The sequence below is a fragment of the Coturnix japonica genome, chromosome 3, assembly GCF_001577835.2.
Source record: "Coturnix japonica isolate 7356 chromosome 3, Coturnix japonica 2.1, whole genome shotgun sequence".
Lineage (NCBI taxonomy): Eukaryota > Metazoa > Chordata > Aves > Galliformes > Phasianidae > Coturnix > Coturnix japonica.
Window position 1 is genome coordinate 73640064 of NC_029518.1, and position 14269 is coordinate 73654332.

The 14269-nt window shown below is 43.3% G+C and overlaps 1 protein-coding gene across 5 annotated transcripts in view; it reads left to right on the forward strand.

The window, feature by feature from the left end:
* The window catches only part of FILIP1 (filamin A interacting protein 1), a 122897-nt gene that overhangs the window by 86255 nt on the left and 22373 nt on the right, over window positions 1-14269 (forward strand). Inside the window, exon 1 of one of the 5 annotated variants that reach the window (XM_015859041.2) lies at window positions 11326-11447. The exons of the other annotated variants lie outside the window; for them this stretch is intronic. The gene's annotated coding sequence lies outside the window, so the exon portion shown is untranslated. Of the gene's footprint in view, window positions 1-11325; window positions 11448-14269 lie in introns of those variants that run through there. 5 annotated transcript variants of the gene reach the window in all.

Sequence of the window (14269 nt, forward strand, 5' to 3'; positions counted from 1 at the left end):
AATTCTGTGATAAGAGATACAAAGATATTAGGGCGAGGTGCATGGTGCAAATAGACAGCACAGACAGTAGCCTGCAGCTGTGTCATTTGTTCCTTTATAGCCTGGAAATTAAGTTTATTTACAAATATATATATATATTAATTTATGTATGTATTTTATGTGCTACTTTTTTTTCTTCCAACAGTTCTTAGCAATGTTCATACTCTGACTAGATTTTCTCATCTGTTGGTTATTTCTCTGTCCTGGTTTCCAAATTGTGACCCAAAAAAAGGGAAAGCCAGACCAATGGGACTGTGGGAATTCACCACTGCCTACAGTAGTTACTCATCTTACCGCACAGTGCTGGCTGTGGTAAAGCACTGAGTCACTCTCTGTCTACTTTTCAGTAATTGCATTTCTAAACTTCTAATCTTATAATATAGGGACAGCAGTTTAATAACAAATATAAACACTTCTTATTCTTTTCCTTGCAATATACTCTTAGGATCACAGATTACAGATTCTGTGGTAGTCTACCAGAAGTGAATTAAAAAAGCCTGGCAGTGACAAATACAGTTTCTGCACAGTTAAGTAAATTTGAAGGTCATCCATTTTACAGGTCCTATTTTACAGCTCTAGATGACTGCAAGGCAGCAGCTGTTGTTCCTTGAGACTTACTCAAAGTTTATGTTTCGACCAGTGAATTTTGTCCCAGGCTCCAACAAAATGGCTCCGAAGGTAATTTAAAAGTGAGAGAACAAACAGCCACATTCAACTGTGAAGAAACAATGGGAAAGTATTTTGAGTCTTACACAATGCGAGGCTTGCCATGAGCTGGGACTAGTCCAAATCCATCTCTTCACACTTGGATAGTCCTCAAAACTGTCCAGACTTTCAGTCACTTCTGGAAATATATAAAAAAAACATCATGTGTTGTTTCACTATTCTTCCAAAATTATTTCTAAGTAGGCATCAGCTTCACAGCCCTTGAGAGAGAATTATTATACAAAACTATATGTAGGTCATTATTCCTAGCAAGTTTGTTTGCTAAAATCATTGATTGAAATGCTCTCAGGGTCAGACATGTGTGTGTGGGGGGGGGGGTTGGAAATTACTTCAATCAAAATCTGCTTATGGACCCAAAAGCTGTCCAGGGTGCAATAGGTAACAATTTTAACATTTAAAGGGCCTTTGGCATTTTTCAGAGTTGTACTACTGAAATAAATATCAGCTCAAAGATCCATTGAGGCCATCTTTTTAGGTTGTTGTTTTTTTAGGCAAAGAAAACAAAATCTGAATCGGGGTCATGTTGGGAAAATTGCTTCCTCATTCAGAAATATTAGAAACAGATTTCAGTGGACATGCTAGGTTTCACTGAAATTTAAAACTTTTTATACAGATACCACTTATTTGCAAGGATGAATATATGCTAGAAAGGTATTTGGGCTTGAACATGTTGAACATTTGCTTTGTGTTTAAGTGGAAGTTTCCCTGAGCAGAGATATGCAGAATGACTAGCAAAGAATATGACATACTGTGTAAATTAATGTCCTACAGACATTCAAGACTTGCTCACAGTTAAATAACTTTCATTAACTCACATGAAGAATCTTAAGTTTTCACTTGATTTTGCAGGCTGTTCCGACTCAGTTGGCCTATATAGGAGCTTTCCTATCCCTAAACAGATGTAATGCTTTTTATATCTTTCTTTGTCATTCAAAGGCAGGGTCTCAAGTACCTTTTCCTTGCAGTTATGAGAATTTTGCTGAAATAGTAGAACATAGTCAAGAGCAGTGGTGAAGAGGAAGAATAAAGAAGAGAACTAGGAGAGAAATGGATTTAACTGAATCTCCGTGAATTTGGTATGATTGACAGGGTTACTTACAGAGATATTCATGGAAACAAAAACTGACTCAAGGTCTCACCTGAGCAGTTCCTAAGATCAAAAAGAGGTTTAATTAAAACTGAACTCTTAATGATAGCGCTGCTGTTGGGTACCTGAACAAGTGATTTCTCCTCTTCATGTCATATTTGTCTTCCTTTCACACAGAAGTGTGGACTCTGAACGGTGGAGATAATAATCAATAAAGGCTACCTCCATGGCTTTGAGTTAATCCCAATTACTTGGAAGGAAGGTGGGGCTGCTAGGGTGAGCTGAAGCCACAGGCAGGACCCTGTGGTCTCATCTCCCCAGACATAATTACACAGTATTGGGAATGAACAAGCCCAGTCTGAAGTAGCATAGCTCCTGTTATGTTCTCATATCTATGTAAGCCACCCATAAGAGATTTTTAGCAGAAGTCCTTTCTACTTGTGAGTTTAAGTGCCAAGTGCCATGAGGCAATAACATTATTTAAGACCTCTGGAAAACACTGTCAAGTAATAGCTGGGAGATTATAGGCACGGCAACAGCAGTGAAGGTTAGCAGTAATTAGTTTTATACTCGCATCTTTTCAATTTCATCTCCTTTTAAAGCTTATACGTTGAAAAACCTTAATGCAGAATTGAAAAATAAATAAATAAATAAATAAAATAAACAAGGGGATGCAAAAATCCAAACTAAAACTTCTTGTGAAACTTCCAAAGCAAATGCAAGGAAAAAGGAATGTGGAACACAAAATGTATAATTCTGCTCATATTCATAAAGCACCTATGATGATAATACTGTGTTGCCATGGTTTGTATTCAGACTATTAAAAATATATATATTCTACAAAGGTCCTTTTAGAATAATGTTACAAACAGTGCCAAAGGAAATCTGGTGGCTATTCAAAGAGCGTGTCAAATGATGCTGTGATTGTGCAGTTCACTTGAACTGGGGGATCCAAATCCTGATGGAATCTGAACTCACCCATTGCAGGCTGCCATCCCAGTCACACACTCCTAGGGAGATGTGTTCCCACTCTTCCCAGATAATAATGTTCTCCTTTTACAAATCACTTACATACTTTTGAGTTCTTCCCACACAAGGAGAGTGTCCTTGCGGGTCAGTGCCTGGGCATTCATATTCCCCACACACAGGAAGACACAGAGCTAGGAATCTGCATTTCCTGGAAAGGGAAGATTTCTCACTTGGTTTGGTGAGTGGTGGCAATTTTCTCTTAGTCTGCTGCTTTTCTTAAAATGACAAAGCCAGAAGGAAAAGTCTCATTCAAGATGAGCAAACGTTTCACTGACATCCACATGAAACATTTTTTTCACTTGAATTAGAGAGAAAAATAAAGATTTTCTCCCCTTCTTTTTCTTTGATAATTACTTGTTGAATTTTTGGTTTAGCTATGGGATTGAAAAATCAGTTATTCACACAGTTCTATTATCCAGTTGCTTATGCCAGGGAATGATTGATAGTAACATAGCTACGTATGTAATGCCTTAATGAGGAAAGGGAAAGAAATTAGCAGAAAATGAAGCTAAATTATGGCAGAGTGACAGCAGTGCTTCTCTGATGATAGCAATTATGTCATAGGTGAAAAAGTATCTCTTGATGATAAGTGTATATATCACAGATGAAAGATCCTTTACAGTTCCATTTAGAATGTTTATTTTCATAGGAATTAGAAATGGATAGAAGTATTCTTTTTTCATCATTTCAATATCAGGATTTTCCTGGATGACTTAATTCATTTTAGAATGATGCATAGCTTTCAGCATTATTTCATTTTGCAAATGGTTGGATGGGATACAACCTTGGTTTCCAAAAATATATGGGGCAGAACATTGTCTGTACTGGTGGAGGGGGGCACAAAGTGCTACTGCTTGCAGTTGTTGCAGAGCTCATGCTTTGTGCTAATCCTTAAATAGAGAAGCCCATGTCCTGTGTGCCTGGCTCATGTCCTCATCTGGCAGCCCAAGTCTTGATGGTACAACTTGCTGTTGCTGGCAGGCACTATTATGTTGTGCCCATCATTAGCACACTGAACTCCCTCCATCCAGCTTCTTTGGCTCTTAGAAAATAACTAATCCATAAAAGCACCAACCTCTGTCTGGATTCCACAAGCACAATGGTGGGAGTGGCACAATTCCTTTGAAGTCAGTAGAGCTCTTCTTGATCAGTGGGTTAAATGAGACTCTGAGTAAGAACTCTAGAAGTGTGGTGCATGTCTGCACATACCCACAAAAACATGCATTTAGAAATATGTAATTTTATGTATATGTGAATATATTACACGCTATAATTTCTTCAGAGGAACTATGGCTTCTGAATAAGAGTTTGCTCTTAGGCAAAATAAATCATCAACATTATTTACTTCCTTTATTTTTTTATGTAACTCCTATCTCCATTTGTTTATGATAATAAGCATTCATGACAATCTTATATTAAAACAATTTCTATAGACAAGTAATGTCTTTATACGTATTTTGGACTATTTTGAATTATTTTTCAGTCAGTGTTGACTACTGATTCTGACAAGAAGGCTGTAAGCTTTTCCAAACCGCTGCCTCTCCTGTTGTGTAAGGCATCATTTGTACTTGCACCACTGCAACATATTGAAAAATACCACCAATTTGTAAGCAAGGGTGCTCAGTGGAAGTCAAAAGTCAATAAACACACAGTTAGCATTCAGTGAGACCAGGACACATCAGTGGTACAGTTATTCAGAGGGTGATGCAGAGGTGATAGAAAAGAAGTTGTAAGGCAAGCAGAGGCAGGATGATGAAGGGCCTGGAGCATCTTCTGTACAAGGAAAGGCTGAGTAACCTGGGTCTGTTCAGCCTGGGGAAAAGAAGACTGGGGGGGATCTGATAAATATTTATAAATGCCTGAAGGGAGGTGGGAAGCAAATGGATGAGTCCAGGTTTTTCTCTGGGGTGTGTAGTGATAGGACAAGGAGTAATGGCCTAAAACTTGAACATAGGAAGTTCTGTACTAATATGTGGAAGAACTTCTTTATGGTAAGGGTGACAGAACACTGGAACAGGTTGCCCGGAGAGGTTGTGGAGTCTCCTTCTATGGAGATATTCAAGACCCATCTGGATGCCTGCCTGTGTAACCTACTGTAGGGTACCTGCTTTAGAAGAGGGATTGGACTGGATGATCTCTTGAGGTCTCTTCTGACCCCTGCAATTCTGTGATTCTGTGAGAAGCATCAGCTTCTAATCCAGGCTTATTGGGTGAGATTCGCCTCCTACCTTGCAGTTCCACCTTCCCTTCCCTGCCAGGTTCAACTGCCCTGAGGTGTGAAGAAGGGCCTGGGAAGGGCATATGGGCTGTGCAGAAGTTGAGGGAAAACATCTTGCCCCTTTTTATCACTGGACTAATGTGCTACCATGAACATAAATTTCTAACATCACTGTGAGCACACAGCCAATGGGTCTAGAGTCATGGGAGGTGCATCCAGTAACACTTTAAAGCAGCAAGGAAAGCAGTGTAGAAAAGAATAAAACCAGGTGCCTTCCTGGGCACCTAGCAGGTGCTGGTTATAGAGGCAGCTCCTTGCAACTCTTCCTTCCAGTGGAAGCACCTATGGCTCCCATCCCTAATTAAACACTGTGATCAGCCTGTCTCCTTGGTTCTGTTTTCAGGCCTTCTTGGTACATGTTTTCAGGCCTCTAAAGGAGATGTAGAACTCAGATAAGATGACAGAACTTCCAATGATGTGAAACAGCAAATCTGGGTGACCAAAATATAGATTTGTCCCTAAATCAGATTTGTATGTAGAATTTTTCATCTTTCCTTCTCTGCTATAATTGCCTCTCAGTAGACAGAATGCAAGCAGCAATCAGAACAAACGCATAAGCTGTATGATTTAGCTATGTGACACTAGAGAAGTTTTGTATAGATTAAGGAATTTAATCCCCTGCCTCCCCATTTATGATGCAACTTCAGAATATGGGTAAAAAATATGAATAAAACTGTGGCTGTGAGACGGATATGGGGGGCAGGTGTGTGCTCCTTTGTGTTCAGGGCAAAAGCTGAGGGTCCTGACATGAATGGTAACAGAAATACCTTCATAGTTCTTTAGACTGATGGTTGGGACATGACATATTAAGATGTGGTGACAGCTGGGATTACTCAGTGCTGATGTTAAAATCTATCAGTCTCAGTTTAAGTCATAAGAGCAGCAGCCAACTACTCTTGCACAGCATCTGAAATTTCTACTGAGGACTCATTATTTGATAATTCAGTGATTATGGAACTCACAGGAGACCATATTTAAAAGTCAGAAAGGAATCTCTATGAGATGATTTATTTTTCTCTGTTATTATAGGTGCATGTTGCTTTATCCTTATGTCAAACTGTGATTAAGGCGGCAAAATATAATACAAATTATTGCTAGCAAAGCTTGAATTTCTAAGAAAATGTGAGACCCTGCACTGAGGGAGAGATTCTTTCTACTGATTCCACTTAAGCAAACTCTTGTTCTCAGGCCGCCTGGCTGCTGTACAGAACAGCCTGTGACAAAGCCTGCAAGCACAGTGCATGCAATTACATGGATGATGATGCTTCCTAAATATAGATTTTTAAGCCTATCCACTCATTTACTTGTAAAAGATCCTCCCATTCCTGAACCCCTGTCAAAGTGACTCCAGATACCACTACCAGGTGCTGGGGAAGGTAGAGTGGGGTAGATTGTTAGGTGGAGAGCAGAGGGAAGAAAGATGGTGAAGAGGTAAAGATGGAGAAGACACAAAACTGCAAGGAAAGGATATCTAAAGATGTAGCAAAAATAAAGCAGAAGTCATCACATCAATCATTATTTGGCACAGTATAACATAAGCATCAGATCTTCCCAGGACTGGTTTGCACTAAATGATCATACAGTAGTTAAAGTAGTTAATTAACTATTTATTTAGTAAAATATCTGAGTGGCATAAGCAATACTGAAGATACTGATCTTTCCCAGATACCAACATGATACACACAAATATAATGACAGTAGAAAAATAGAAGGCAAAAAAAAAAAAAAAGTGGAAAAGAAAAACAAAGCCAGAATTGCTTTTGTTAACCTTTTGGATCACACTTCCATAAAAGGCAGCAAATCCTGGTGTAGGGCAATGCTCGTGCTGCAAAGAGAAAAAGAATTTTAAATCTAAGCAGCATTACATATTTAGGAAGATCTGGGGAGTAATAAAAAAGCCCGTGTGTGAATGTGTGTGCGTGTGTGTGCGTGCATGGCTTTTTTAACAGCTGCATGGAACAACCTGTTTTAAATAAGAACAAAGGTGAACAAAGCCAGTTGTCGGTGTAGCTCACCAAATTAAGTTTTTAGTGTGCATGACGTAAGCCGTATAAAATATATTGCTTGAGATATAACAGCACAGAGTCCAACTTGAAATCCTTTTTCTCAGGCTTTTCCTACAAAGTCATGTTTCAAGAATTTATTACCTCTATCTTCATTATTTATTTGCATTCGGAAGGCCCAAGGTATCATCTTTAACAGCAAATTAATATCAGCCTCCGCCCTCCCTCAGTATCTGAAGTTTTCACGTTCTCTCAAAATGGCACTGAACTTGTATCTCTTAAGCTCAGAGCAGGCAACTGGATAAACAGAAAGTGAAGGACAGGTTTGATTTAACCAGACGAGTTTGACTTACCAAAATGAAAAAGAAAAAAAAGGAAAAGTAATGATGGAAAGCTTTTAGTGTGGGGTTTTATGAACAAAATATTCAGTCTGGAAAGAGGCACAGGGTACTTCTCTATGTATGTAAGCACAAACTAAGTGTTTTGCTTTGAACAAACAGAAATATTTGGGCTTTTTGCAACATGTTAGAAAACTTGGAGAGAGTTGCAAGGGCTGCATTCCTCATAAATGTTACATATGTTGCTACACTGAAGATAAAGAGCCAACAGAGAGTAGAGGAGTCCCTGGAAAGATTACAAAGTGCTGCTTACAGAATATTTTATATTAAGTCTATCACTGGTTACAAGGCTCTACAATTGACAAGAAAAATCCACTGCTGTGCCCAGTTCAGTGCATTGTAAAGAGAGCAACATGTCAAAGAAATGTGTAGTCTTTTAGCACACCATTAGACAGTTAAACCAATTCCATCTTTTGCTTCCCAGTTACTCTCCTCTGTGGCAGACTGTGCCAGATGCACAGGGCAATTTCTGACTTTCAGAGGTGAGCAGGAATTTGGAATTCCTATCTATTCACTCTCCTGCTTTTCTTTTTTGTGATTTTCTTATCTGGTCTCACAGTGTTGTGAGTACTGCTTTATTCAGGATAGCGGTTCTTGGACAATGTCTTCCCAGTGAAAGAAAATCTGTGGATGTTGAAGCTGTAGCTGACCTTCTCTGTGACATCCTACAAGATGTCTTCTGTACCTCAGGTGCTGCTGTTGTCTTGGGTACCTGGAGGGGTTGGCCTGGTGGTGGTCCAAACATAGCTAGTGCAGTCTGTAGGTATGCCACTACCGTGCTCTGCTTTCTCTTAACAAGTCTTGCACAGTCGGCTCACATCCAGACAACTTCTGTGTCTGCATCTCATTTCATGTGCTTTTATTTCTGAGTTACAAAGCAAGCCGGAGGAGCTGATGAGTCCTAAGTGACCTATCAGCTGGTGGTCACAGGTACCACTGGTGACTACCTTGAGGCAACGTGTATGGTATATGTTGCCTTGTATCTGTGATACGATCTAATCAATATCTTTCAGCATGAAGCCGGTCAGGCCCTGAACAGATTGTGCGGAGTCTTTGATGTCTCCATCCATAGAGGTCCCTAAGACTCAAGTGGAGCAGGCTGTGTGCCAGCTACTCCAATGGGGCATACTTTCAGCCCACACCTGGATTAGATGTCTCTAGGGTCCTTTCTGACCTCAGTCGGTCTGTGGTTTTGTGATTTGGCACCCTGCAGAGGACGTCATCGGTGTCCTTGTGACTCTGCTTGCACCAGGTTGGTGGCTTAGACTGGGGCAGGCTTTGAGCCATCCTCTGGGTATGGCCTTTTATGTGTCCCTTACTGGGCAGGGACATTGGTAGTGCCCTCAAACAACCTCTGGTCTTCTCATGGCATATTTTTAGTTTATTATTTCTTAGTTTATTATTATAGTTTATTATTTTTATTATTAGTTCTGACTACTGATTTTTTGCTGACAAATTGGTGACAAGTAGGGGTAACACCTTGAGGTGTGTGGTGCGGACAGGAGTCTCATGGCTGCTGTGAGTGCTCAGATTTGATAAGATGGGTCTGAACCTGCAGTGGTTTTCCCTTCTTTAAATCATATCAATGCAAAACTGGCTGCTGAAGACACACAGATCCTTTCCTAATACAAATATCAAGTAAGGATCCCATTGACATCCCTGGAATGGAAGAAATAAGAGCTAGGGCCAACAGGAAGGGACATCTAAGAAGGCTGTGGATTTGGGAGAGGTGAGAGCTGGAAATGGAGTGGTGAGGAGGAGGCCAGGACTGAGCAGTAGTTGCTGCAGGACTGGGACAGGCTGTGCCAGGAGTGCAGAGTCTGCAGCCAGCCAGGTCTGGGTCTGAGCCAGGAGCAGCAGCAGTGGAGCAAACCCTCTGCCAGCAGGTAGCTAGCTCTGAAACCTGCTTGCAGAGTGCTCTGTGCTTCCAGGAGCAGGTTGCCTTGAGGCTGCCCTCCTGCTACTGCTGTCAATTATTTTGAAACTCGTGCAGCAGATTTTTATGGAGGTGATCTAAAGGATCTAAAAACTGTGATCCCTCTACATGCCACACTGTTCTATCTCAATAGTGAATATTTATTTCAGTAGTTTCCAGTATGTATGTGTAGTTTTCCCTTGTTAAAGAATGCGTAGCTCTACCAGAACAGTTAGTAGGTCTGCAAAAGGAAACACGTAAGGACAGGGTAAGTAGATGAAGCAGAACATTTCTCTGCTCGAGGCATGTGGGTTGTGATCATTTCTAATTGTGTAATCAAATGAGGGCTTTGTGCACAAACTTCTCCTCCGACACTAAAGCAACAGAAATATTTTGGGATGCGTCAGCTTTGCATACAGGAGGCATCAATTTGTCTGTAGCAGAGATTCTAGAAAGTAGCTTCATTCCATAAAGTGTTTAGTTCATGAAATTAGGGGAGAATGGAAAGGGAGAGCATTATTCAGGCTAATGTGTGTTCCCCTGGAAAGTGTGACTTGACCCTTATTGAGCTCATGTGACACATTTCCTCCATGGCACTTGTAAAGTCACATGAAGCTGATTTACATGTGTTATGATGTTTTTACACTGAGCATAACTCCCATTTTGGGCAGCTTGTTGGGGCTGGGGCTTGGATGTGCCAGGGCTCGAAGGCAGACGGGGCTGGGACCCAATTGTCATGTCCTAAGCACCCTGAAGCCACTGTCCCCACCAGTCCCCACACCACAGATTTTCTGTTTCCTACTCAGAAACCTGTATCTATGCTCAGCACTCTGATGGGCATGCGTAAAATAAGGCCTTGAACTGTGAGCATAGAATCAATTGTCAAGCACCTGCTTTGCAAATGAGAGCCGCTCAGCCAGCATACTGAGAGGGGCAAGGATCCTAAGGAAAAGTAGTGAAAGGAACTGAATGGTTTCCACAGAATGTAAATGCACGCTTGCCCATTTCTGTGGATAATTGCATTTGATGTGATATGCTTTCAGTGGTTTGGGGTAGGAGAGGCTTCCTGAGAATAAGGGGTGGGCAGCGAGACGGGGAAGAGCAAAGAAGGAAGGAGAAGGGGAGTGAAAAGGGGGAGAGCAGAGTGGTTTCCAGTTCTGCTGAGGCTGGAAAGGTGACCATGGCCAATGGAAGGAGCTGTCAGAAAAAGTGAGGGAATCCCCAAATCCCTTTGTGTTACTTTGGATACAAAAAGGACGATTGAAGACATTTAATCACAGGGATCTGTCAGAATGGTGCTTTCAGACCTCATACACAATCTCAGTTAGCTGGGCTGCTGTGTATGAATATCCCAAACCAAATATGCACGTGCATCAGCCCCAGTGTTTCTTCATCCCTCCGTGCCTCCAGCACCGGCTCTGCCGCCCCGTACCAATGGAACGCGGGAGCTGAATCGAGGAACCTCTCCTATGCGTAGTAGCTCGGCTCAGGGCAAGTAGCACCCTCCGACATCAAATGAGCGCGTTTTCATCGCTCGCCTACGACCTGCCCGCCTGGCGGGGCTGCGAGCTTCTCCGGCGCTGGCTACTGGCAGGGGGGCCTGGAGAGCGGCCCGCGTTGCTACGGGCAGCCCCGAGCTCAGCCCCGGCCCGAGTCGGGCTCATCCGCCGTGCCGCCCGCAGCCCGCCCGGAGCCCACCATGGGGGGCGGGCAGGTCGGCCCCCTCCCCTCGCAGCCCCCCTGCTCCCGCCGTCGCCCCGCGGCCGCCGCCCCGGCCCCGCGGCACGGCCGCCGCCTCCCCGCTCCACCCCTTGTCTGCCCCGGCCGGCGGCGCGGCCCTTCGCGAGCGGCGCGGCGGGGACGCGGAGAGACCTGAGCCACGGCTCCGTCCCGCCGTCGGGGGCAGCGCGGTGGCTGCAGGTGATTTATTTTGGTAGCTTTAAGTAAAAAACAAAACCAGTCTAATTATAAGGTAAGATCTTGGCGATTTATTGCATTGGTTTTATCTTTACTTTTTACTTTCTTTATTTTATTTTTTTTTAAATTCTCGTTTTCCATCATTTTCATTTTTTATTTTTTTTTTCTTCATTTTTTTGTTATTTTTTTGCTTTCTTAATTTTCCTTTCCTTACTGTTACTATCTTTGCTGTTGTTTGGCTGTGTTTACCTTGAGCGGTGCCGGGCGCTCTCGTACCTGCGCGCTCCGCCCGCCTGCGGGATGCGGGCAGCAGCGGGGAACGGGGGCCGGGCCGGGTCGGGGGAGCTGCAGATCCGGTGCCGAGGTGGCTTTGGAGCCCGCAGGTGCACCGGGGGTTTTCGGGCTCCGAGAGCCGCAGGTTGGGCAATGCGGGCATCAGTGTGGATGGCTTGATTTGGAGCGGGGTGGGGAGGTCGGGGAGGTGGAAATGTTTGTGTTTGTACAAAGTCAGCACCAGAAATTGGCAGAGGGGAAGAAATTACAAAGACAAGCTGTGTGTCCTCTTAGATGGAGAAAATGTTTCCCATGTTATCACTTGGAAACTGTCATGTAGTTCTGATGCAGCAAGTGTTGATTTGCTTTGGATATGCTTTGATGCAGACACTTCTCAGAAGTTAATTCAGCAGTGAAGAGTGCATGCTTTTGTTTTGCACTTTAGTTTTGCATAGAGAATAGCCACAAAAATTTCTCCCTATGTTCACCAGAAATAATAACTGTTCTTTTTACAAGTTTTATTTGTTTTTAACGTTGATAGATTCTGAGGTCAGATCAATTGATAAACAGCTTGAGAAGTTCCATAGCAATTCAAGTGCATGTCTCTTTGCTAGACATCTTAGACATCTTTCGGTTTTGGTGGATAGGAGGGAAAAAGCAAAACAAATGTAGTTCATGACTTTCCCTGCCCAAGGACCTGATGTCACCCGTCTTCTCTCTGCTATTGGATATGAGGTGGGCATGAAGTTGGGTATGTAGCTATGGGGTGGGTCTGAGGGAAGTCCTCCCAGGGCTCCCCTGCAACAGCCACGTGAGTTACTGCAGACTGGCTCAGGTGATGGGTTGCCACCCCCACCAGCTGCCAGTCAGTACATCCTACCCTCATCAGGCTGCTTCTCTTGCCATCTCAACAGCCCACAAAGCAGGGTGGAAGTCATTGCATCCCAACAGAAGAAATGTGTGTGAGTTGTAATGGTAGAAGAGGGTGCTATGGGAGTAGTATCTCTGAGGTGGCTTTGTGCTGGAGCTCTGTGGACTCTGTGGCTGTGTATGAGTTCAGTTAAAAGGTGCCCCAGAGACCTCACCTGCTTTCCACCCTCTTCCCACTCTGCTGTCCCTATCTCGATGGTAGGAGAACAGCTCTTCACACCACTCTGGATCACTCTACATCTCTCATGGGTTCTCAGCTGAACACCTGGGGATCTCTTGGAAGCTCACCTCAGCCTTCTCTCACAGCAGGGTCTAAATGCTCCTGTGCCAGGTCTTTTGGAAATCACTGTGCATCTTACCCTGGATAATTAGAAACTTTTCTACATTTTCTTAAAATACTGTGTGCCACATTGGAGAGGAGCTCTTACCAGCCAGCAGTACTAGGCAGCACTTCCCGGTTTCCTATGCTTGTTGTATTTCAAATGTTTTCATGAAGTTTATTAGAAAGCAAGGCAGTGCTTACTGATCACTCTTTGTAATTTCTTTTGCAAATGTAGGCAACACCCAATGCTTGATTTTGGTTCGGCTCTTGCTGCTGCAACTTCTTTTACTGTTTACAGATGAACTAAGTCCCATCTAAAATTCACTAACACCCACCAAAGCTCTTCTAGTATGAAGCTGTTGCTTTTATGATCCACCAAAGCATCATTCTCCAGCTCTAGTTTGTGGTGAAGTCTCATTCTTGTCTGAGGACAGGTACTGTGAAGATGATACTGTGAGGTTCCTCCTATGTGTCTCAGTGAATGAACTTTCCATGTGCTGAAATAATGCAGGAAAAAACATACATGTGGTTAAACTGAGTCTGTAACCATAGAATAGGCATTGGGCACCTCCCCAGCACACCCTGTGTGCTGGTCTTACAAACCAAGTCTGCACTGTAATCCGGCACTGTCTTACAAACACACTGACACAATAGCCAGACTTGCTGGCAGCAGGCATGTAGCTGAGGGGGGAAACTGTATGGTTTTGGCCAGGTTTCCTTCATGGAAAAAATGCCTTCTAGACCTGACAGAGTGATCAGCCCCAGCCTGAGCAAGTCATTCAGGACTGGTAGGACAGAACTTAGGCACATAGCATTGACAGAAGTAGCAAGGCCACTTCCCTGGAGTGTTCAGCAGCTGTTGGCATCTCAGCCCATTTGAAGCTTCTAGGAGAGAAGGGGAAGCAAAAATGCCCTTCAGCCTCAAACTCTCAGGAACGGGGACAGGGAGGGCTGGTGCCTTTCCCCCCATCCCTTCACTCTTGTTGGCAGTTTCCAGCACGCTGCTTATGAAGAAGGTTAAAGCTGAGTCCTTAGCTGCTCTCCCATTACTACTGTGTCTTCCTGTTCTGCAAGCTGAGGCTGATCTACAGATGTCTCCATGTCCTTAACCCCATTGCATCTCACCTACCAGCTTTCCTTCTGCTGACACCAAAAGGAGAGAGAGGAGTACCTGGATCCTCACAGCAGGAGGAGGCCTTGCATTTAACGCATGACAAAACTGTTTGTTTTGATATAATATGTAGGGAATCACAGAATGGCCTGGGTTGGAAGGCACCTCAAGGATCAAGAAGCTCCAACCTCCCCGCCACAGGCAGGGCCACAAACCTCCGCATTTAATACTGGACCAAGCT